Source organism: Arvicanthis niloticus, chromosome X, assembly GCF_011762505.2.
Source record: "Arvicanthis niloticus isolate mArvNil1 chromosome X, mArvNil1.pat.X, whole genome shotgun sequence".
Taxonomy (NCBI): Eukaryota; Metazoa; Chordata; class Mammalia; order Rodentia; family Muridae; genus Arvicanthis; species Arvicanthis niloticus.
Genome location: NC_047679.1, coordinates 103453880 through 103480147, shown reverse-complemented (window position 1 = coordinate 103480147; position 26268 = coordinate 103453880). Strand labels below are relative to the sequence as shown.

Genomic DNA, 26268 nt, shown 5'->3' with positions numbered 1-26268 from the left:
CCTTTGTTTCCCCCACCCTGTATTCCTAGTTTCCCCATAATTCCCTTACTAGTCTGTCTTACTTGCATGTAACACCTTTATTCTGTGCAAAACCCACTGCACTCATGTCCAATTTATCTTGAAAAGTGCTTCAAACTTTAGGCCAGTTTTTAACTTCCCAATGATCCTGTCTATTTTAATGGTGCCACATTATTAGCTCATTGTGGCAAAAAGCAGGTAAGTAAATTTTCTTAAAAGACATTATAGTTGAAATTTGAAGGGAAAGCCTGACACTCTTGCTAAGTATAGTATCGTTTTTTTCAATAGACCATCCAGTACTTTTGAACTTCATTTTTGACAGCAGAGAATTCCAGTTAAATCTTCAAATGTTCGGGGAAAATGGATAAAAACAGAGTTTCTCATATGGACATGCAGGTGTCTGGATTTTAATGGAATAATATCTTAGTTACTGAGATTTTAGACACTATGCCCTATCTATATTTTTAGCACAAAATCCATATATTTATCCCACTTTTACTAACACTGAACAGAGAGGACCTTCACAAGCTAAAATCTATAATTATGTGCCAGTATTTTAAAGTTCTGATTAATGATTCCAAATGATGAGAAAACTCGAGAGCATCACTGCAATTTATTAGGAAGAGTGATATTTTCTGCTCAGAGACTATTCTACTTCAGATTTATTCTGACACCTCACAATTTATTAAGCTATAGGTTCATTGCTTTTCCAATCAGTGATAGGGTATAGAATTTCTACATATAATAAGTATTGCTTTAATGGGGAATTATAGAAAGACTTACATTTCCCAAGTTCTAACAAAAGGAATCTATTATTAAAAACAGTTTAAAACCCCATACCTCCCTGGCAAAACTGATACACAAAATCATTTTAACTCTCATAATTGTCTGTGCCCATTGGAGAGTGAAATGCAAGCAACAAAGGTTTGTTGGAGAGTAGTCATGTTCAGTTAACCCATTTTTTCTAGGTCTGTGTCAAGGCAGTACATCATGGGAAGATCTGATAACATAGGAAGCTGCTCACGTCACCACAAGAACAAAATAGATGAGAAGCCAGATGACAATATGTCATTCAAGGGCTTACCCAAAAATGACTGTGACACTTTCAATTAGTGTATATCTCTTAAATATTCCACCACCTCTAGGGTGCCACAGGCTGACAACAAAACCTTAAATATCTGTATCCATGATGGACAGTTATCTTAACCATAGAAGTCACCAAGCAGACTGGAGCCCTCAGCACTACCCAAACATGCTACCACGTTCCTTGGTTTCCTTCATTTGTAAGCCTCACTACTTTTCCGGAACTAATGTGTTTCTCAAAGTTCTGATTCATTTTCATTGGATCATATTATTTTATGTTTGTGCATTTTTGATAACTATTATATGATAAATCTCCAGTGTCCTGTCATGAAATATAAAACTAGTCTGTGCCTGTGCTGATGAGGTCTTTCAACAAGAAAATCCATGAAGAGGCCTGCTAAATTTCACTCCCTCTGCACAGGCTCTGAATTGCACCATTATCCCATTTTCTCACTCAGTTATGCCAAACAGCAGTGTTCCTACTATATCTTTATTGAGGGATTTTTTTAATAAGATTTTGTCTTTTCTCCTTGAAAAGAAATATACCTTATTAAACTCCACATTCTTTTCTCATTATCTAAATATTTCTTGCCCCTTTTTAATGATTGAACTTCAGTTTTTCACTTCTGTTTCTTCTTTTCACTCTGTCACTGCAAAATAATGACAAGCTTAATAAAAAGTATAAATAACAAATATTTAACAATAAATTATTGGTTCATTTTTCCTAATCCTTGTTTATCTCCTAAAGACAAAAACCCTGTTCTATAACAATCACAACTTAACTATCAAAGTGAGTTTGTTAACATACAAAATGCATTACTCATACTCAGATTTCATTCATATATTTCTATCTGTACCAATACTATCCATTGTAACAAAAATATCTATACTAGAATCATTCACTGACCTTTTTATCATATACTGCCTTATGGTCTCTTTCTGTGTATAATATTGCTTTTATCGTTCCATAGTTGCCATGGGCAACTGTCTTAAATATTGTACATCAATTATTTTATAGACTACTCCTCAATATAAAGTTTTCTAGAATTATGTCAGAGTTTGGTTTTTGTTATCCTTCTGAAGATGACAAAATTAACCTTTTTGTCTTTCCTTTGTTTCCTATCAAGGGGTACCATTATTGAGTTGTTCCATCAATAATAATGTCAACTTGAATCCTTTAATTAAGGTGGCATCTTAATATCTATTCTATTTCATTCTCTCTTCAACTTAGAATTAACAAGTATATATAGGGATGAACATTGGAGTTATATAACTTCCATTTATCACTGAACTTTCTACTTATTCATTCATTTATTTATGTAAGACCTCATGGATCCCTCTATTATACAAACAGTTATATTTCTTCATTTATTTCAACCCCCAAATATTTAGTTTTAGCCAGTGATAATTCTTTCAAAATATTTATCCTTCTATTTGACATGACTTCATTATTCTGAGTATTTCCTCATTTTCTGTCACGTTAAAATGTTCAGCAACCCCATAGGAAGACCAACAGTGTTAACTAACCTGACCCACAGGAACTCCCAGAGACTTAGCCACCAACCAAAGAGCATACATGGGCTGGTCCATGGACCCTGGCACACATGTGGTAGAGGACTGCCTTGTCTGGCTTCAGTGGGAGAGGATGCACCTAATCCTTTAGAGATTGACACCCCAGAGAGGTGGAATACTAGGGAGAGTGTACCCCCTCAGAGGCAAAAGAGAGCCAGGGGTGGGGGAAGAATTCTGTGAGAAGGGACCAAGGAGGGCAACATTTGGGATGTAAATAAAATAAAATAATTTTTAAAAGATGTTCCGCCCAGTCCATGCAATTAGCAATTTCTCCAATATCTTGACTCATTTTGTGAAATTGAATTTAGAAGCCATGTTCAGGGCACGGATGTTTTATTTATTGGCTTATTTAGTGCTTTTGTTTTTTATTTATTTTAATTTTGTTTTGCTATTAATATATAAGTATTTCCAGGTACTGCAGTTAACACACATAGGGATATGTAGTTACATATATCATGATTATGTATCTGCAGAAAACCATGAATATCCATTGTTACACCCAATTCAACACTGCAAGTTCCTATTTTATTGTCTGATTTTTTTCATATTTCCAACTTTCTTCTCTGGCAGCTTGACACCTGGATCTCTCATTCTTCACATATTTACTCTAGTCATTTCTCAACCCATTTCACATTGAATTTCATTCCCCATGATTCTACCTAGGTGATACCATTAGGAAACTATTTTAATCAACACTTTACTATAAGGAGCACTCTTTATTCTTTATTCTACTTGATTTACAAAAACACACTTCTTTCATTGGTTTCCCTTTTTTTATTTTTTTTCTTTCATTGGTTTCTATAAAACAACATTCTCTTGATTTTTGTCACATCCATGGAGACTTATTTTTCTTTCCTGGATCTTTCTTCTTAGCTTAATTTTAAATGCTAAAATCCTCAATCTTAGGACCTATTTATGTTTCAGCTTATTTAACAGTCATCTTTTGGTTTTATTTATGATTTTCATTGAAGAATAATAAATTTAATCTCTAACCCTGATACCTTTACTTGATTTTGAGCCCATTGACCAGTCCATTGACAATCTGCCTACTTGACAGCTCTACTTAGATTTCTCACAGGTACTTCAGATTAACATATCTAAAGCTGACCTCTTAATCTTCTACATAAAATCTGCTATTCCTTCAGCAGTCACCATATTGATTTTTTTTTTAAAGTAGCGTAACCTTTTACATAATTGTCCATGACAAACTTAGCCATGATTCATGACATTACCATGTTTTACCTCTATTGTTGTAATCAGCCAATGTATAAATTACTTACTAAAATATTTTGAATACATCCATTTATCTCAGACTCTGTTGCCATAGAAACCTGGCTTTTGTCTCACCTGGATTCTTAAAAGTAATTAGGTGTATTCACTGTCCTGAGCATACAATCTTCATTAAGAGTAAAGGTTTGCCTTGTCTAGACACTTCAAATCAAGTAGTCTCATAAGTGATATTTTTAAAAGTCCACTTCTCTTTTTTCCATTTTTATTGGATATTTTATTTACACTTCAGATGCCATCCCCTTTCACCATTTCCCCCCTTAGAAAACCCCTACCCCATACCCCCATTTCCTTTTTGCATTTATACACTTTTTTAAAAATGTTAATCAAAGGCTTTATAAGTTTGGTAATGCTCAATTAGAGGTGTAACCCAGTACCCAACCTAGATATATCAACTATCTTTGACTGGTGGAGATACGTGAACATCTGCCTCCCTGTCTCCCCCCTCTATCTCTCATCACCCAGCTTCTCCTCTCCTTCTTCTCCTCTCCTTACTCCTTCTCTTCCTCTCAGTACTCCTCCCACCTTAGGTTCTCCTACATATCACCCTTCCTGTTAAAATGAAACTTTTCTCTCAAAATACAATTAGAGCATAATTATGCCAATTTGGACCAGTGAGGTACAAGATAGTCTTAATACCCAGTCCATCATTTTGTTGGCTAACCAGAACCTCTGTCATCTATCTTAACTAAAACACTTAGTTCTGAACCTCACTTTTTCCTTGAATGAATGTCAGCTGAAAACCATCCACTCAAATCTTTTCTTTCAAGGTAAATAGCCAGGATTGGCTATGAGACTATAAGTTTTCAACCCTGTCAGAAATCCAGAATGACTGCGTTAACTATAAAGGTCCACTTCTTATTATATTATATCCAAATATCTTTTTATTATGAATCAGATTTTTGTGAGTCTTTGCTGCCTTTCGATGTTTTTTTTCACAGCACTTTTCATAATTTGTAGTTACATATTACTTGAGTTATTTATGCTACAAAATTCACACTCTAGGAAGACAAGGGCCCTCCCTATTCCCACCCCACTCTCTGCAGTGTGTGTGAGTCTCTTTGTGTGTGCATGTGCTTATAAGTGTTATAGTATTTCTACCATTTAACTGTGCTTAACCAGTGGTACACACTTCATATCAATAAGATGTAGGAATTGACATAAGGGAAATAAAAAAAAAAAAAAAGAGCATGCCCATCCTTGCAATGACAAACATTATAAAACTTTTAGCCAAAAATTAAAGTCTACTTATGTACGCACATATTTTGGTTAACATCAATATAAACAAACTAATTTCCTTGGAGTCAGGCATCAGAGCAATGTGATTGGCTGGCTTGTAATCATTTCACTTTATGCCATTCAGAAATTGCTTTTTGAGATTTTTTTTTTCTCAACCATTTCTTAACTTGGTTGCTCAAAACTGAAATTGGATTGTATCCTGGACACAGCAGGAAGGCAATTTGCAGAGCCCATGAACATTGTTGAAATTATCATGCAAGCTTATTAAATGCAATGTATATTTAAATTGAAAAAAACTTTCTTTATTAAACCCAGATAGGTGAATTTTTATAGCTTCCAGCACCAAAGTGTATTAAGTTTGAGAGTCAGGTTAGATTAATTTCTAATCTTTATGGAAATCATTTTTATTAAAAAGTGGAAAGTTAAGATTTTGACAGTTACAGGGTTTGGAAAATTCTAAAAGGATCATCATTTAAATATGCAGGGAACATAAAATCAGAGTGCTTTCATGATAAAGATGATTTGTTTATTTTATATGCTCATTTTTAAAAGCTGTTTTAATATTTAAGCTTGTTAAAGAAAATCTGAAATGTGGTTGAATATATTAAAGCCTAAATAAGTTTTGACTTTCATTACTTTTCATGAGAGCCAATGAAATAAACCTTAGACTGGGCTTAGTTGCTAAAATGAAAAAGATTAAAGGGATATTTTTATTTCTAAAATAAGTGGTCAACATATCTTGAGTTTTATTTGTGAATACATTTCATGTTTTGTGAGTGAGCCTGCATTTTCTACTGAATACAGGAATATTCTGCATAACTGGAATTTCTAATTTGATCATTTGCATTTAAAGTTGTTTCCTTTTGGTTCTCTTTTGTTCTAGTTTTATTGAGAAGTAATTTGAAAACAATGTAACATGCACAATCAGATGATTTTCTATACGTATATATAAAAAATTACCACAATCAAATTAGCTAGCTTTTCATCATGTCACATCTTAGTTGTGCATGAAATGACAGCACTGAAGATTTACTCAAGAAATTTCAAGTCCAATAATATTGATTTTATTCAAAGAATTCTTGAAGTGATTGACTTAGAGGTGTATACAAACCCTAAAGCACATTAAGGGTGTCATACAAAGGAACTTGTGTTACATTCCCCACCTCTGCAAGTAGAACAAAATAACCTCCCAGAAAACACCTGTAGGAAATTTTATCAATCTGACAATAAAATGGAAAGAAATTGCTTTGTCCTTTGAATTTAAGTGTGCAAAGGACTGTGTCTCTATACTTGTGCCTTCTCTTGGGCTCTTTCCTTCTGTTTTTTTCTTTTATCTTATTAAATTATATTCTGTATTTATGAATATTATATATATTATAAATATAGCATATAATTTATACATTATATAGTAATTGTTATATAATACAGTTTTATATATTATATATATTTTAACAGCCTATTTGTTTTTTGTAAGACAGAAATGAGTGGATCCAGACAAGAAGGGAGGTGGAGAGGAACTAGGAGGAGTAGAGGGAGGGAAACCATAATCAGGTCTTATTAAATGAGAAAAATACTCTTTTCAATAAAACTGGGGAAATATACTCATGTCTATACATTTTAAAAGTTGAAAATCAAAGTACAAATGTGAAAATCAATTATCAAAGGAACTCATCACATTTATACTTCAAACGAGTTGGGCTATTTGTCTAGCATGTTGATTGATTGTATACAAGTAGTCAACAACTATAATTTATGACAACTGATCTTGGAAGTATAAGAAAGAATTAGATAACTACCCTCTCATTTTATACCTTTATACTATAGAATGAATTCCTCACTGAATGGAGATGTTTATCTTTTTGTATCAGATATAGATATTCAAAAAAGAAAGCTTTTAAATTACATGAAAAAGGCTTTTCTTAACCACTAGTTCTTGTGTTTGTTATTTTTAATTAATAATGCTACTATACCTACTTGAGGTATAAAACATAAAGTAATGAATGTATATTAGTGGTAATATTTTCACACTATAGTGAAACAAAGTTATTTATCTGTCATTTCACATAGTTACATTTTTATGACAAGAATAATTAAAATCTATTAATATAACAAAAATCACTAATACATTTAATACTAATTTCATTAGCTATAATCCTTATTTGTACATAAAATCTTTACATTTGTTCATACTACATGTCTTCTACTTTTGTGTCCTTTAACCTGTTGCTCTAGTTCTTCCTCTAGTCTTGCCTCTTAGCAACCACTATTTTACACTGTTCCTGCATGTGTATATTAGGATCTACTATCAGTAAGATCATGTCATACTTTTTTCTGTGACAGCCAATTTCTTTTTTTGTATTGGATATTATATTTACATTTCAGATTATATCCCCTTACCCCATTCCCCCCATCACCCAGGAACCTCCTGTCCTATCCTCCCTCCTCCAGCTTCTATGAGGATGTGCCCCCAGCTACCCCCCAACTCCTACCTCCCTACCCTTGAATTCTCCCCAACTCGGTGTTCAGCCTTCATGGGACCAATGATCTCCTCTCCCACCTATGTCCAACAAGGTCATCCTCCCCTACATATACAGATGGAGTCATGGGTCCCTCCCTATGTGCTCCCAGGCTGGTGGTTTAGACCCTGTGGGGCTCTGGTTGGTTGGTATTGTTGCTCTCCTCATGGAGCCACAAAACCTTTCAGCTCCTTCAGTCTTCTCTCTAACTCCTCCATTGGGAACCCCTTGATCAGATCAGTGGTTAGCTGTGATCATCTGCCTCTGAATATGTCAGACTCTGGCAGACATTTAAGGAGACAGCTATATCAGGCTCTTGTCAGCATGTACTTCCTGACATTCACATCAGTGTCTACCTTTGGTGACTGCAAATGGGATAGATACCCAGGTTGAATGGTCCCCAGACGGCCTCTCCTCCAGTTTCTGTCCCACACTTTGTCTCCATATATGCTCCCTTGAGTATTTTGTTACCCCTTCTAAGTAGGACCGAGGCATCCACACTCGGTCTTCCGTCTTCATGAGTTTCATGTCGTCTGTGAGTTGAATCTTGGGTATTTCAAGCTTTTGGGCTAATATCCACTTATCAGTGAGTAAATACCATGTGTTTTCTTTTGTGATTGGGTTACCTCACTCAGGATGATATTTTCTAGTTCCATCCATTTACCTAAGAATTTCTCGAATTCATTATTTTTAATAGCTGAGTAATACTCCATTGTGTAAATATACCACATTTTTATCCATTCAGCTCATATTAAAGATTTCCTTCCTAACTTCTATAGATTAATATCCCATTATATAAAATAAATATTTTCTACCATATATACATTGTGCATATTAGCTTGTTTTCACATAGTGTAGCCATAGATTTTCATCTTGTTACCTTGAGTCAGTGTTTGTCAGACAAGTGTCAAAGAATAAACACTACCTGCCTCCCTGCTTCCCTTTTTTAAACAGCACATTAAAATTGTCCATATATGATATGATCAGTATAAACATCTTTCTTCTCAAATATTTTCTTACATTGTTTTATGGTGAAAACATTCAAAATAACTTCTAATTAAAAAAAAATAGTACTTATCTCTTATCACTGTATTTCTAACTATAAGCCTATGGTAGGAACTAGAATGAATGAATATTTTCCACTAGAATAACAGAATCTTAGTTTAGCAATTATTTACCATTCTGCATATTTTCCTAGCACTTGAAATTCAAGCTGTGTAAAACCACATGTCAATCACTGTTTTTCCTAGATCTCAATTTCCCTCAATGATGTCAAAAACGTTTTAGTATCCCAGTTTGAAATATTCAGGCATGTTTATATTTATCAATAATTTATTTAATCAACATATATTAAATGGTATTTTTCCTGAGAAAATTAGAAGCCTGAATGCAAGAAAGGGAGTAGTGTACCTAGGTTGTTAAATATGTTAATGAAATAATTCTACAAATATTTATTGGCTGTTTATCATGTTCTAGAGGTATGGGATAAGCAAAAAAATATTGTGATGCAACTGTTTCCTTTCTCTTGTACAAAGGAGCGTAATTCATATGTACAGAAAAACTATAGTGAAAGGATGTGTAACAACCATGGTACATATACATACATATATACAGATACATACATATATACATATACACATATACATACAGAAGAGGAATGGCCTTTCCTTATGAACTACTCAAGCTGAAAGTTCAATTATCATTTAGACAAACAAACGGACTACACAAAAAGCTTCAGAAATGGAAGGAGAAAGCCAAAGGAGTCTTGCATGCATATACAGGAAGATGATTCCTACATAAGACAAAGTAGTCAAGTTTGTCTATATCAAGGACACAAATAAAGTAATAATGAAAGCGCAAGTCAGACACGTAATAATTAGGAGTTGTACTAGAAGTGACTGAAGATCTAAGATATGAGAACTTAGATAGACTATAGTAAGCTTTAGAAGACTATGAAGTATTTTTATAGCAGTGTGTATCCAAAACTACTTTTCCCACACAGGGGTAAACAAGATGTCAACTGAAACTGGTTATGCAACATAGAGGTAATATATACAACACTGGAAGGGTTCAGAGATGCAAGATAAATCATAACCGAATTTAAATAGCTATTTTTAAAAATCTGAGGACATGGTTGTTGTATAGCAGTTTTCCTGTGAGATTGAAACATTCCATTCTATATGGAAGCTCATTAATAGCTTCACGAATTCCCAGAAACTGACAAGATTCACTAGGCTAGCTCCCTCCACAAAAGTATAGAAGCAATAAAACCCAAGGATAATCAGTCTCAGACAAGTCACACCATGCCTTAAAGACACAGAGAAGCCCAGCAACTTGGAAGGAGCAGCAACCAGCAAAGCAGCCTGAACATAACAGAGAACAGCCAAACTGCTTAGAAGATTCTAAAACCAGCTGAGTTTCCTAAAAATATTCCAAGCCAATTGAGCCACCTGGAGAGAACACTGGCCATACTGTTGAGCTTCCTGTAGGTTGTGTCACCAATGCTAGGATGAACTTCGGTGATAAAGATTTCCTTGAGTCATTCACCATGCTGTACTCGAGTAGTACCCATACTTTGATCTGTCATGTTTCCTACCTGGAATGAGTAGACATGCATGCCTCCCCAGGAAACATCTTTCACACAACAATGACTTGAGGCAGAATGAATATGCCACTTTCAGTCAGTTGTAAAAGACAGAAATAAAAATCAACTGGTGAAAGAAACAGAACAATAAATTTCAATTCATACCAGCAAATTCAATCTCTAGAAACACATACACACACATGCACATGCGTGGATGCGCGCTCACACACACACACACACACACACACACACACACACACACAAAGAGCGTTTCTCATTAAAAGGACAATGATTATTCCCATTTTCTTACCATGTCTTCAGGTTTACCATATTTCTCTTTACCTTCTGACTTTGACTGGTCTCTTTGAGCTAGATTTTCTCCTTCTTACTGGTAGTCTCTAAGAAGAGCACGTTTCCTACATCAAAGGATGTTAGTACCTACTGATGAAGCTGTTCATAAAATGGTTGCTGATGATTACCCATGATATTTGTATCAGAAGATGTTAAGGCACTGCAATTCGTATGTCATCAAATGTGACCCAGCATATGAATACAGGAATACCTCCATCAACTATGGATCATGCCATTTATATCAAGGGAAGCCAACATACTAATCATCTTTTCTAAGTGGTAGCAGTTCATCAGGGAAGCAGATGACTTAAGATAGCACATTTCTTTTCCTTTTTTTTCCTACATAGCATCCCCAATAAAATACATGGCTAAACTAGAATTTCAGCTGATGGAATCAGGCTTCTGAGACCAGATTCATAATCAGTATAATATATGGGGATCGGTTGGAGTATTTCAAAAAGTAAAATACAAAAACTACTTGGGTGAGAGCTTAAGTCAAAACATTTCCTACAGAGTAAACTGAGCTTGTCAAAATATTTGCTGCAGAGTGAACTGGAGTACACACTCTCTAGGGACAGAAGTAGACCGTGGCTGAAGAGCCCACAGGACTGAACTACATTTTAAATAGATATTCTAGTTCTACCACCAAATGCTGTGCTAAAATATCCTGACAAATACAACTTGGGGGGTGGGAGTTTATTTGGCACCCAATTCCAGGTTACAGTCCATCACTGTAGACAAGTCAAGATGACAAGAACTCGAATCCGCTACTTATACTACATCCACAGGCAATAGAAGAGAGCAATGAATTAGTACATACAGTCTAGTGCTCAGCTCATGTTCTCTACTCTTAAGCAGTTCAAAACCCTCTACAGAGGGAATGATGCCACCCACAATGGGTGGGTCTTTCCACATCAATTAATACACTCAGGATAATTCTTACAGAAATGCCCATAGACCTATCTGTTTTAAATAATCCTCTTTGAGAATCTCATCTTAGTTGATTCTAGATTGTGTCAAGTTGACAACTAGAACTAAACTTCACAGGAAGTTTTATATTTCTAAAACTACTACAAGAGAGCTTTTTTCTATTCAGATAATTGATAGGCCCATTTACATTGTTCCTTACAGAAGAGTGAATCAAATAACCCTGAAAATATATACATACAAATAACATTATAAAGACTGAATATGTTTTATTTCTATACTCAGTGTGTGTGTGTGTGTGTGTGTGTGTGTGTGTGTGTGCACGCATTCATACACAACTAAAAAATTTTGAAAGGAACAAAAAAGAGGTACATGAGAGAGTTTGAAGGGAGGAAAGGGAAAAAAGTATATAAGTTTATTGTGATCTTAAAATATATTTTTTAAAGTCTACATTGCAATCACATAGGTTTAAGCCTCCTGAATTCAGATCAAGATAGTAATCAAATGACCCTTCAGACAATTCATGATGTCATGTCTTCTCCCAGGACCAGAGATATGACCTGGGTACCATTCTCTAACCAGCAATTAGAGTCAAGAAGTTTGATCCTTGTCTTTTTACCAGCTGCAGATTTAGAGGGCAGAGTGTAGGTATAATATTCTATGAACCAGCTAACATTAAACTATTCACCTAATGAAACAAATACCCTAACAATGTTGAAGTATATTGTGCAAAATTAGTAAAATTAGGAGTAACTTAAGACTTTAAATTGTCTACTTATAGTAGATTAATAGAATATTGACCTGTAACTTTATGTCAGTACGATTTAACTCTAGTAGAATGTTAGTATCATGGGACTGCAGAGATGTAAATTCAAATTGTTTATAGAATCTTCATTGTTTAAAAAAAACACCTAATATGAAACTTTTCAAGAAACACACAAAATATGTTTATTTCAAGTAAAAACTAGTTTGTATGAAACTTATGTGTCATCCCACAACTTAGGTTTCTGAACCATGAGGATTACAAATTTGGGCAAAGCTTGGGTTACATAAGAAGCCATATTTTTATCTTATGATTATGCCAATAGCCATGTAACATTTAAAAATTTTAGTATTTCTTCAGAGTAAAATTATAAACTTAAGAAAAAGATACTTAATGCATTAAATGTCAATAAATAGTACATTCAAATGCCATACAAATGCATTTATATGTGTTTTTATCATGCTAAGGAGTTTATTAACTCTAGGTTCCTTGTCTTTCTTCATGCAATGTTTCCTGTTGAAGGTGAAAATAAGTTGTAGATGCATGGTCTGTTAGACAATGGTTACAACTTTACACTAAGTGCAGGAGCCTGTGCAATTCTCAGGGCAGCTTTAATTCTTGCTAGCAGTATGTCTCTCAAAGCTTCTACTCAGATTTCATTCTCTTTAGTCAGGAGAGTCTTTTAACAAGAATGCTGATGGGAAGGACATGACAACTCTATGAACTCTTCTTCATTCAGAGTAAATTCCTTTCATTTGAGTGAAGTGTCCTTCCAACAAACAACTTTGGCTTCTCCATTAAAGTATGCTCCCACTGTATTTGGGGAGCAAATATGTTTAAAGATCTCTCAATGTACTTTTTGTAGTCATTCATGGAATGTTGATACTTTTCTTCTAAATGGGAAAGTTTATTTCCTTAAAGATATCGTACAGAAAATTTAGATGAACATTAATACAATTAACAATAATTTATTTTCCAGAGAAAAGGTAATCTTTAAACAATTTTCAAGAGGGAAAACAGATCAAATATCCATCAGAAAAGGTTATCCTTCATTGCTATTTCAAAATTACATCAAATCGCAGCAAAATGAGTGCTAAGCTTTATATATATATATATATATTTAATATATAAATAGCTTTCTTAATTATGAAAATTTTAAATGTATATTTGTGTTCAAGTCCATGTAAGTCTAAGTACACGGTAACACATATAACCACTTCAAGCAAAGATGTAGCAATAATAGGTTTGATGATAGTGGTGTATAATTTCATCCCTGAGACTATTGTTGTACCAATTTATTATCGACTTCACTGTTTCAAATTAGGCTTGTAGTTTTTCTGTCATCAAATTTCCTACCAAGGAACAGTTAACCACTTTACTAGAGAAATCCAAGGCTATTTAATATAAACAAGATCCATGAAACTTTAAGCCAAACCTCATTAAAGAATTCTTATTGATATTATGTTGTTCTTATTCTTGTTTGAAGCAGAGTCTATGTAACCCTGGCTGACATGGAACTTGCTATGTAGACCAGGTTGGTGTGAATTCATAGAGAGCCACTTGCCTCTGTCTTCCAACTGCTAGGATTAAAGGTATCACCATGCCAACCTGCCATTATAACTATTTAAAAAATTTTTAAATTAAACAGATTTTAAGATTAAAGACTGTGTACAGACTGGAATTATGGTGTTGTTACTAGTACAACAGTTGCTTGATTCATTTACCAATGGGGTCAATGCCAACCCAAGCAACTTAAGAGCTAGTAATGTTTCCTAAACAATATATATGCCAAGCTCCTCACTAGAATCAGACAATTAAAGAAGATCAAAAAATATTATTAAGGAAAAGGTTTATAGAGTGCACCTGACTTGCCATTTTTTTTCACCTACAGTTTTCTAAATCACTAACACAAAGTTTCTAAATCACTGACCGTAGCCTTGGTAACAAAATTGTAGTAAGTTGAACCAACGGAATTTGTTATTTATTGAGATTTGTTCGTTCTTTCCTTGTTTGGTTGGTTGGTTGATTAGTTTTCCCCCTTATAGCTTCATCTCCTTGGATCTTTAACAGATTCTCTTCTTCTTTAGGATGCTGTGATGTAACATTCAATTTTTTCACATAAATAAGTTATACAACAGAATAACAAAGATTTAATATTTGGGGATGCCTGAGAGTATCATTGCAGAATATTGGGTATAGTTGAGGTGCCAAGAATAACAGAATTCAGTTTACTGAGAGCTTGTATCTAAAAAGTAAATCTCAGAGAAATGTTTTAGAGGGCTGCTTGGAAGGATTTACTATTTAATCAAGTTGTTCTTTGTCAGCGTGTAACAAAGAAGTGTTCTGGTTTTCTCCCAGTCCAATTTATCCAAATGGTGTTCATTGTTGACATGCATAAAGAAACTTATTAAAAATGAAATGTCTCAATAGAACTTTAAAGTGGCTGCCTATATTTTTCATGTTGTTTTTCAGTACATTTGCACAGAAGCATGTTTGTGTTTTAGCATTCTTTTGTCATCTTTTGCAGCCTATAATGTTAATATATTTTCAACCAGATGAAAACATTGCTCACAAAATAGAAGTCTTTGTGAGACAAATACATTAGATCAGATATCATTTCTATCATGTTTATAAGTTACACAATTTCCAGAATCTATTTTGTGTTCATCTTCTCCCTCCCCCCCGCCCCCGAAACTGATTTCAAGTAGATAGGGATTGAAGAACATATCAGAATCCACCCAGAAATCCCATTTTAAACTGGATATAACTGTAGAAATGTTGATGCACATCAAAATAAGGAATGCTTATTGTTTAAGATCTGCTGCTCCATTTGTAGTAATTTATTTCTTAGACAATTCCCTTACTCGTGGGGATATTGCTTCCCACTTGGATACTTGCAGTACTGAAACTGTAAATCAGACTGGTAGTTGTGTGTTAAGGACTGCATAAGAGACTAAGACATGTCTTTGCTTCTTTAATTCAAGAGAACAGTCCCTGAAGACTTTTTTCTTTTTTTTTCTTTTAAAATTATTATTAAATATTTAAGGTATGTGAAGTAGCATAAAATAGCTATTACACTGTTTTAATAAGTAATATAAATGTCTCTGTATATAATCTTTTTCAATAAAATGTTTAATCACTATTTTACTGGCATATTATGGAGCACTTTGAAGAAATTTGGTACATGTACATATTGTAAAATGTCCAGAGTAGTTAGATAGTGTCCCCTCTGCTAATTTCCCCTACATCAGATGCCACTATTCTAAAGTTAGTCATTCTAGTGGAACCATTATTCTAAACATAGTCATTTTTTACATAGAGTTCTAGCATTTCCAAATATGTATAGATGATTTTTGCATTATTCTATGTTTGTGTCGACTTTCTCCCTTCATAATTTAAAGGCTTCCCATATTTATTTATTCATGTATCTCTTAACTTTTATATTTTTGACATAAAATATGGTATCTATTTTCCCACTGATGGAAGTTTTAGTTAGGCCCTGAACTCACCTATTAACATACTGTAAAATAATTTTATGTATTCTTGGCTATTCCTGTTCCATCAGGATGCCAGGGGTTTCATTTTTGAAGGTAGTGTTTTGAAACAGGGTTACCTATATCACACTTAAACTCTGCATAGTCCAGAATATCTCTGAAACTTTGAATCTCCTACATCTGCCTCCCCACCTTAGTGTTAGGGTGACAGACATTTGCCACCAGGCCTAGAATTTTACCTAGATTTTAAAATCAAATCACAAACATTGACACCCTAATGATAAGCATAGTGATACTGACCTTTTAACTTATGAGCACCAAACATCTATTTCTCAATTGGTCAGCAAACATTTTTATCTAAAGTAATGATATTTCTACATTTGTTATTATTGTGAAGAGTCAGGGTTTTGGTGGTTTTTTGGTTTTGTTCTAAATAAATTACATGTTTATTAGCTATTCCTGATATGTAGGCATGCTGAATGTTAATTTGTTTGACCTTGACTCTAAAATCTCTGTTATCCTGTCTACTGCTTTTCATAGTTTATACTAATATTTAGTGCTATCTCCCTTGGTAACTGTTGCTTCTTTGATAGATTCTATTATTTTATTGTTCTAAGATCTCTAGCACAATATTGATTTAAAAGCAAGAATTAGTTTTAGTACTTATTTAGACTTTAAAATTAACATGCCATTCATTCTATTACCAAATATTATGATTGCCACAGAATTTGAATAAGTCCCTTCATCATTTTTAAAGTTGTCTTATACTCTTATTTGTTATGGGATCCTACCACAAAAAGACACTAAGTTTTACTTATTTAGGTTTTCTGTTCATAATAAGATTATGTATTTCCTTCAAGCATTAAGAAATGGATTAAAGTAAAATGGATTATTTCAAGCATAAATTACATTGATTGATTTTCTAAAGTTAAAGCATCACTTACACATTCTTGATTTGATTTCTAGATTAGTATGTACATATCTCTGTCTTTAAAAGAATTTTGTGAGATTTCATTGGATAGTTTTATAATTATGTTTTTCTGAAATATTAACCTATTAAAATTTTATTTTTTCTTATCTTTTTTGCTATTAAATTATAGTTTTCCCATAAAATGCTTCAGGGAGCTTTTTCCATTTCTCTACACTATTGAATGGATATTATCTGACCTTTGAAAATTTAGCAAGCTATACCTGCAAAGCCATATGGGCCATTTTTGATTATATATATTTACACACACACACACAGAGAGAGAGAGAGAGAGAGAGAGAGAGAGAGAGAGAGAGAGAGAGAGAGAGAGAGAGAGAGAGAGAGAGAGATCTTTTGCTTCTGAAGTGCATTTGTCTTCCTGGAAAGTATTAGAATTCCCCATCCCCTAAGCATTTTAGCCTCTACTTCCCACCCAACACTCAATATCAATTCTACTGCCCAAATATTCTTTTATGTGTGCCTTTCTTGTGGAGCATGATCAATTTTCCATGGGCTATTCCCTTAGAGAAAACTGACTGTCTTTCTCCCAGCAGCTAACAGTTGCCAATAGCACCATAGCTAGAGCTAAGATTTTTCTACCCACCTCTTTCCAATCTGTGTTGGGATTTGTTCCAGATTGAGCTTGAATAGGTCTTGTACATGCTGTCCAAATTCTGTGAGTTCATGCTTCTGTGAGTCAATATCTTGCTGTGTCCAGAAAACATTGTTTCACTTCTGGCTCCTGACTGCTTTCCGCATACGTTCTTGAGCCTGGGGAGCAGGGGGTATGATACACACACACACACACACACACACACACACACACACACACACATATATATATATATATATATATATATTCCATTTAGGGCTGAGTACACTACAGACTTTTTTAAAGTCTTTTTCAGTTGTAGTTGCACCTTCTAATTGCAAATAGAAGTTTCTCACATGAGGGTTAAGAAATGCATTAATCTGTGGCAATAACAGTAAGTCATTAGGAGTTAATTTAGTACTGTATTCATTTAGCAAGGTAATAGTAATAAGTTCTCCTCTTGAGCCTATACCATTTCTAGCCATATGCTCTTGGCTCCATATGGTACAGATATTGGTTCCATCTTACAGAGCAGGATTTAACTCTAACCAGAGGTGTTTGGTTTATTCCCAAGCTGTCCATCACATCACTATTGCACTAGTGGGCATGTCTTTCAAGGGTAGTCATTATTGTGTGTCACAATGTTCACAGGTGGGAAAGGTTAATGGTTCATTTTCAACTCCAGTGATGTACATGACACCTTCCACTATGAATGCTAGCCAGTAGAGATAAAGCTTCCAGATCATTACTGCTGGATTTTCCCATTATTTCTATGACTTGGATATATATGTTCAACAATAGAGTCATACTAATCAAGATCTAAAAAGAAACCAAGAGTTGGAAACAGCCTGTGTTGTTTAGGGATGCATGGTACCTCAGTGTCCAACAACTCCAGAAAAATTAACCCACTGCTGGCAATAGGCCTTTTAGTTGCTAGTCTTTGCTATCTAGTAGGGATATCATTGCCCTAATCATTGCCCTATTATACAGTACTTCGTGTGTGTGTGTGTGTGTGTGTGTGTGTGTGTGTGTGTGTGTACGCTTCTACAGTAATATGTTTCTATGTAACTTTTTCAAAAAGTCTTTATCCCTCCCTGCTTTCTCTCCTCCACCATTATCTTCCTTCTCTAACCTCAGTTTACCACTGTCTTATCCATTTTCCCCTTCTCTTCCTTTATACCACTGCAATTTTTCTCCCCTCTCTTGGAAGTCATACCCCCTCATACCTTAGTAATTTCCCAACCCTTATGGGTATTCCAAAAAAAAAACACATCTGAAGATTTAAAGTTAAAAATCCACAAACAATAGCAAACATGTGATGCTTGACTTTCTGTTTCTGAGTTAACTCAATTAGTATTACTGTTTTTTTAGATCTACCAATCTACCTGCAAATTTCATTATTTCATTTTTCTTAACTGAAAAAAAAATTCTATTCTGTAAATTATGACATATTCACTCCCCATTCATCAGTTTATGGATGTGTAAGCTGTTTCAAATTTCTGGATATTATGACTAGAACAATAACAAACATGGACGAGAAAGGATCTCTGGAGTACAATTGAGATTCTTTTGGGTATATGCCCATGAATGATATAGCTAGGTCAGATGGAATATCTTTTTTCAGCTTTTTAAATTTTTATTTTTGAGAATAAAATATAATTACAACATTTCTATCTTCTCTTTCTTCCCTCCAAATCCTCCCATACTCCTTCACATTCAACCCCACACAGTGATTTCCATATAGTAGCCGAACTCCCACTAGCAGTGCATAAATGTTCCCCTTTTCCTGCTTTCTTACTTCCACAGCCCCATTTTAGTTTGGTTATTTATTTTCTTGATTTTTAGTTTCTTTGTATATTCTATATCCTAAACTTTTGTCATATGTAAAAATTCTTTTTTCTTCTTCTATGCCTTGTCTCTTAAGTGATGGTGTCCTCTGCTGTACAGAACTTTTTTTTCATGAGGTCTCATTTATTCATTGTTGGTTTTAATGATTATACTATCGAGGTAGTATTCAGAAATTCCTTTCCTGTGCCAGAGTTCAGAGTCCCCTGCTTTTTATTTATTTACATCTCTAGAAATGGAATCCCAGGATTTTCTCTCCTGTGTGTTTTCACAATGAGTCTTTTTAATCCATGATACCAACTGAGGTGATCAGTACAATAAAGCCAAGCTGACAGGATGGAAACAGTTTATTTTGCCATTTTTCTAGATCTTTGAGCTGCACATCAAATCTAAAACTAATCACTTCACATTTGTTTGACTTGCCTATGAAGTTTACACTGATTTTTCTCAACTGTGTATTCATGAGTGATTTCATGTTCACCAGTGTAACCACATTTCATCATCACATTTAGAAACCCAGTAATGACTTTGCAGCATGGCCTGATGAGGACCAGACATTTGCTTCTCTTCTAAGCATTGTTAATGCTCTTGACAGCATCTGCCAGGACACTCATGCACATCATGGTGATAACATGGAGTGATGCTGAACAAGGTGATTTGGAAGAGATGAGCACACAAAGTTATTTGTTTTCTTTTCTTGAGGCAGACATTTTATATAGTATATATTTTTATTGTGCTTCTTTTCTGCCAAATGTATTAAGTCTAAATTTTCACAACAATCCTAATTTGCATTTCAAACAGTATTTTGTTTTCACTATAACTTTATTTTCTTTGATAATAATTTTTAATAATAATTTTCTTTATTTTCTTCTTTGATAATTTCATATATGTACATAATGCATTCTGATTACTCTCATTTCCCACATTTTCCTATTTCTCTCCCATCTCTGACAACTCCTCAGTCCTTACAAGACCCTTTGCAACATCTTTTTTTTTTAAATCTTTTTTTGTGACTCACTGGTTTTTAAGCAGTGTCTTTGTGTAACCAGGGCTTTCAAACTACCTATTGAAGTTAGTAGGCTTACCTACCAGATACAAAAGTGAAGACGTTGACTGCATCTCCCTCAGAATCCACCAAGTCAATAATTCAGTAAGATAGAATGTGGTCTTCATGAGTTGCTCCCCAACCCATACTTGACTAATGCCATACCAAATATTATACAGTCCTAGTCCAGTCAATTGAAGCTTCTATGAGATCCAGATTGCAATGATTATGTTATGCCCAAAAGGCATGTTGCATGCCTCTATGTCCTAGCTCTTAGATTCTTTCTGCCCCATCTTCTGAAATGTTCCCCGAGTGTAGACAGGATGATACAAGTGCCCAGTCTTAGATTGAGCATTCCAATATTATTCATTCACAGCTTGAACAGCCATGACGCTTTGCAGTTTCTGTAGTTTATTACAAAGACAGGATGACTGGTGAGGACTGAGTGCAGCATTTGTTTACAGATATAATTTAAATATTTAAACGATTGCATGGCACCATGTATCTAGCTAAATAACTGTTGTACATTCCAGACTAGTATCTGAGACCTCCTAAGCCATGGGGTTTTTTTTAACCTAATTTACAATACACAGAAGGAATTCCCTCTTGTGGAGCAGGCCTAAAATCTAATGAGAGAGTAGTTTGTTACCACCACAGCAGCAGTGCCACTATATGAACACTGGGTGATCTTGCCTGGTGCACTGGTGTTGCAGTTCATAAGGTTCAACAGCGTATCAGGAAAGCTAGTTAGATGGGAAGAAGTTTCTAGTTCAGTTCCATCCTGATTTCTGTCTTCATAAGTTTTGAAACATATTATTTTCATTGTGCTGTTAGTTCTAATTTCCAATATAAATTCTGGAAACAATCCATGAATTATTTTAAAGTGTGTTTAAGGAAGTGTTTTCTGGGATGTTACTTTTGTAACATCTTTTGATACATATTTCTAATTTTCTTACATTCTGCTGAAATAGCAGATGAGACAGCTTTGTGGACAATGCTTTTGAAGCTTTTATAGGCATTCTTGAAGTGCCTGAAAAGAATATATATTGTATAGTCATGGAGGTAAGGTTCAATGTAAGTTTGTTATGTTAAAGATATTTGTTGAAAATCCTCATTGATTTTTAATTTTTCATGGCTAATCACAAAATTGTCCATTTGTGTTGCTCCAACTCTATAAAGCTTTACATAGTTTGTGTATTTTGAAGCTATACTACCATACAGAGTCTGGATTGCTACACCTTCCTGGTGAATCCTTTTGTCATTAGATAATAACTGGCTTTATCCATGATAATTTTTATGCATTGAAGTCTACATCATCTGGTAACATTATAGTCGTCTCAAGCTTTTCTTGGTTGTTCTGTATCTATTATGTTTCTTTCTTTTATTTGTAACTTCTCTGTATTAGTATTCTTTTTTAGAAATCTATTCTTAACTGAAAGAAAATGCTAAATGTTCCTTTTCATTCAGTCACAGAAACTCATTCCGATTGCAAGTTCAATTCATTTTTCATTTACTGAAATTGCTGATGTGTTTGGATTTAGATCCTATACTCCTTTGTGTGTCCTTTCTACAATATTCTCTTTGCTTTTGTCTCCTTTCTGCCTTTTCTTTGAATGAGTTCTTCTTAGTTTTTTCCACTATACCAGCTAGGAAGATCTATTCTATCACTGTTTATAGTGGTTCCCTTTAATTTTAAACTTATAACATACCATACAATGATATATCAAATGATGGAATTCCTTGTAACTACTACCCAAGTAAGAAATAAGGAATAGAACTTAGATATCATTCTGTAACCTCTCATTACCAATTTCCATCTTTCTCTCTTTTACTAGATAAGGATATCTCTCTCTCTCTCTCTCTCTCTCTCTCTCTCTCATCTGTCACACACACACACACACGAATTTAACTCCATTGCCCATGCTATCTGGCCTTAAACTTTCATCTTTCCTTTTGCCTCAGGTTCTATTACTTGCTTGCTTTTGATAATTTTTTTTAAATCTTACAATATGTATGATTTCTTTTAATTTTTTAAATCAGCATTGCTTTTGCAGATTTATCTATATTGTGGAATTTTGCTATCAATCATTTTTTTTTACATTTTATCATTTTTCACATAATTGTTGCAATTAATTATTAGTTCTATTGCCGATGGATGTTTGAAATGTGTCCATTCTGTCTAGCACCAATAATTCTTCTGTGAACACTTTCATATATACTTTTTGAAAAGCATTTGCTTGCTTTCTCTCTGCCACAAAAATCCAAAGTGGTGGAACTGTAGCATAACAAAATATATGCATGTTCTACTTTAGCAGATAATTTCCAATATTTTTCCAAACTGATCACACCAATCTACAGAGCTTCTTGTGATGCATGAGACGCTTTTCTCTCAAATTATCTGTAACACATTACTATCCGAATCATTCATTTTACTTTGAACCATTGTAATGGTTTTGCAAAGAATTATTTTCATTTGTATGTCCTTGATATTTGTATTTGGCCATCTAGATACCCTTTCATATATTGACCATTCTTCTGTTGTTTTTACTATTCATTTGAAGCTCCTGTAGTACTCTAAATACAAAATCATTTTTAGTCATATATACTACCCAATAGAATATCATTTCTCTGTCTTTTGGTAATTAGTTATTAATTTTAATGGACAAAATTATTGGATTTTATATTTATTATTATATTTTAATGCCTCTTATAAAATATCTTTCTATTATAAAGTCTTGAAATCATTGTCTGGTGTTGTATTTCAGCAGCATTGCTAGATAGTGCTTACCACATATTTTAAATTAATTTATTATACAAAATAACTTAGATATTTTCTGATGGATATTCAGTCTCCCATTCCATTTAATTTAAAACAATACTCTTTTTTCATTTCTGTAGGGTCACCATTGCCATAAATCAAGTTTTCTTATATGTGTTGATTTTGTTATGTACCTCTGTGCTAATATAGACTAAGTTAATATGACTTTGTATTATGCTAGTCAGTCCTACTGTCAACTGCATAGCTTTTTATCTTGTTGAACCTCTTCATTTAGTTCATCAGTGTTCTCAAAAATATGCAAATACCTACACACTTGCACACAGACACAAAGATACCAAGATACTCATTCATTTCATTGTGAAATGAAAGTACTACTTTGTAAAAGGGGAATATTGAGCTTTCCAGTCCATGAACATAATATAGCTATCCATATTTTCAGGCCATTTCTTATTTCACTTAAAACATTTTATAGATTTCAATGTAAGGCTTGAGCATATTTTGTTAGTTGTTTTAGATTTAATTACATTACATAAGGTTTGATAAAAGGAACTTTCATTTTTATGTATTTCATTCATTTTATTTCATATGAATTTTCTTTCTTCCATACTGTTTTTGGATGTATGTCATGTTGTCTTATATTTTCACTTATAATATCTTTTCTAGAATTTTACATGTAGTTTATATTGACTTCATAAGATACATTTTAAAGGCTGTCTACTTTTCTATTCTTTGGAATATTTGTTTCAAGTTTATAAATCTTTTTATCCTTAAAAGTTTGATGTATTCACAAATAGTGCCATCTGAGACTAGAGGGTTTTTATTCTTTACCATGAGATTAAAGTTTTTATGTGCTATGTAGTTTCTTTTGACTTGTGATGTAAATACATGTTGTAGTTTTATATTAATTACTTACTTTATAACATGTGCAAATACAGAAATTTTTAAAAAGCACTGATTTCCTATTTGCCATTCCTAATATTAATTAATAGAGTTATCTACATTTTTGTCCTGATTGACCACTCCCCACAAGGGAATTATCAACTTTTGATCTATGCAAATAAAGTATTGTTTTCTGTAACTTTCTATAGTTATTTGCCACTGTTTCATTACTCTTGATTCTTGTAATTAATATTTTCTTTCTTCTATTGGTTTTTTAATTTACTTTTGATAAAATGATGGGAATTTCTTGTCTATTTTTCTATTTTCATGTTGTTGTCATTTCTTTATATTGAAAATATATATAAGATGCCTTTTGATCATGTGTTTTGATCTGCTTCTCCAATTCCTCCTAGATCTCTTTCCCTCTCTATCCACCAATGTTGTTCTCCCTCCTTCCCTCCATCCCTCTTCCTCCTCCTCCTTCTCCCCCCTCCTCCTTCTTCCTCTCTCTCTCCCTCTCTCTCTCTCTCTCCCCTGTCTCTCTCCCTCCTTCTCTGTAAAGATTAATAAGACAAAAACTGGAAAAACAAAGCAAAAATGAAACAAAAAGGTCCACAAAACATCATTGTAACATTGTGTTAATTTTGTGTTGGCCAATTGCTCCTGTGCATAATTCCTACCCTCTAGTTTGATTGATACACTCAGTGAGATGCCACTGGAGAACAGTGATTTCCTATTTGCCAGTATGTATCAATCGTAGGTAGTTTCTTGGTTAGGAGTGGGGCCCCCATGAGTACTTCCCCCTCTCAGTGCTTCCCTGTGTGGACTAAACCTGTACAGAACCTGTATTTGCTGTTACAGTCTCTGTGAGTTCATATGTGCATCAGCCCTCCAGTTTTCCTAGTCATCCCTCACCTCTGTATCTTATAAACTGTCCACCTGCACTTCTGGCTCTTACAGTCTTTCCATCCCCTCTTCCTTTCCTTATCATGAAGTTGTAGAGAGTAACCAATATCTATTTTTCAAATTGTCTTTGGCCATCATGAGACTGACAAAGCTTACCTCAGCTTTTAGGCCTTTCTATTTTCAACTCAAACTGCCAGACACTGCTACAGGAAAAAAGCATCCATAAATGTCAGAATCTTCTCACTGACTTTTTTTTTTTGTCTTGAAATTAATACAGTAATTCTTTATTGTCTTAGGGAATCTATTATCTTCAAAAATATTTAAATATATTATCTACATGTCCAAGTTTTTAATAGAAAGTAATAGTAAAAAATATTGGATCCTATTATTAGAAACCAGGTCTTACATTTACATTTTTATATACAACCTTGATAAAGTACTTCTTGCCTATCTCGTGAATAATACAGAACTTTACAAGTATTTCAATTAGGACATTTCATATCAAATATTATTATACAATAATATTTTCTCTCTACATTATTTCCTAACTCCCAAGTTTTTAGTTCTCATATCCTGTCATTTAACCAATGCTTCTCTATTTGTATGCGTGCACAAGGCAATATATAAGAAACATTTCCTTTTAGTCATTGCCATCAGTCTTGACTTGAAGTTTTTTAAATAAGAGCTTTCCTCTTAAGAAGATATTTTCAGTTCTTAGTGTCATGAAAGAACCATTAAAGGAAGCAGATCATGATTTCAGATTCACCACAGGAACGGCTGCTAGAAGATCAAATCATCAATCAAAACTGTGCAGTCAAGATATAGGAATCTCGAGCTAGTTTAAGATAATTCTATCTAAGCTACCACTTATTAGACAAATGTTTACCTTTTAAAATAGATTTTTCAGTGTTCTAGACATTTTTATGATCTGGTGGTCCTGTAAATGCCATTTCATTCTTTCTTTCCTTTAATTCCATGTGGTCTTGCCTCTAGCACTTTATCAGTATAGCTCTTTGTAGAGTCACTGAGAGTATCTTGTTGATATGAGTCCAGTGGGATCATGTCAGACTATGTCTGAGAGGTCTATTAGAATAATAATTATAATATACCATTCTTTTTTAAGAAATCATTTCTCTTTGAACTTTAGTTACTCCATAATGTTATTGGATTTCTTCCAAAAGTACATTGCTGTCTTTCTCAGTATCCTTCTGTGGTGCCTCCTTTTCTTCTCGATATTTTTGTATATTTTATTAGAAAATGATAAATTCTAACTGATTTATAACAGCCTACATAGTTTTTAAATCAGTGAACATTTCAGAGGTTCTGCTATTGTATATCCTTTGGAGGTAGTTCAACCATCTCCATTACCTATATAATAAAGATCGCCAATTATATCTCCAGATCTAGCCCATTCCACACAC

At 33.8% G+C, this 26268-nt stretch overlaps 1 protein-coding gene and 1 pseudogene across 1 annotated transcript in view; one reads left to right on the top strand and one right to left on the bottom strand.

The window, feature by feature from the left end:
* Tenm1 (teneurin transmembrane protein 1) overlaps positions 1-26268 on the top strand; it is a 748830-nt gene that overhangs the window by 547722 nt on the left and 174840 nt on the right. The window lies entirely within an intron of this gene.
* LOC117694340 (small ribosomal subunit protein uS8 pseudogene) lies at positions 19468-19861 on the bottom strand (annotated as a pseudogene).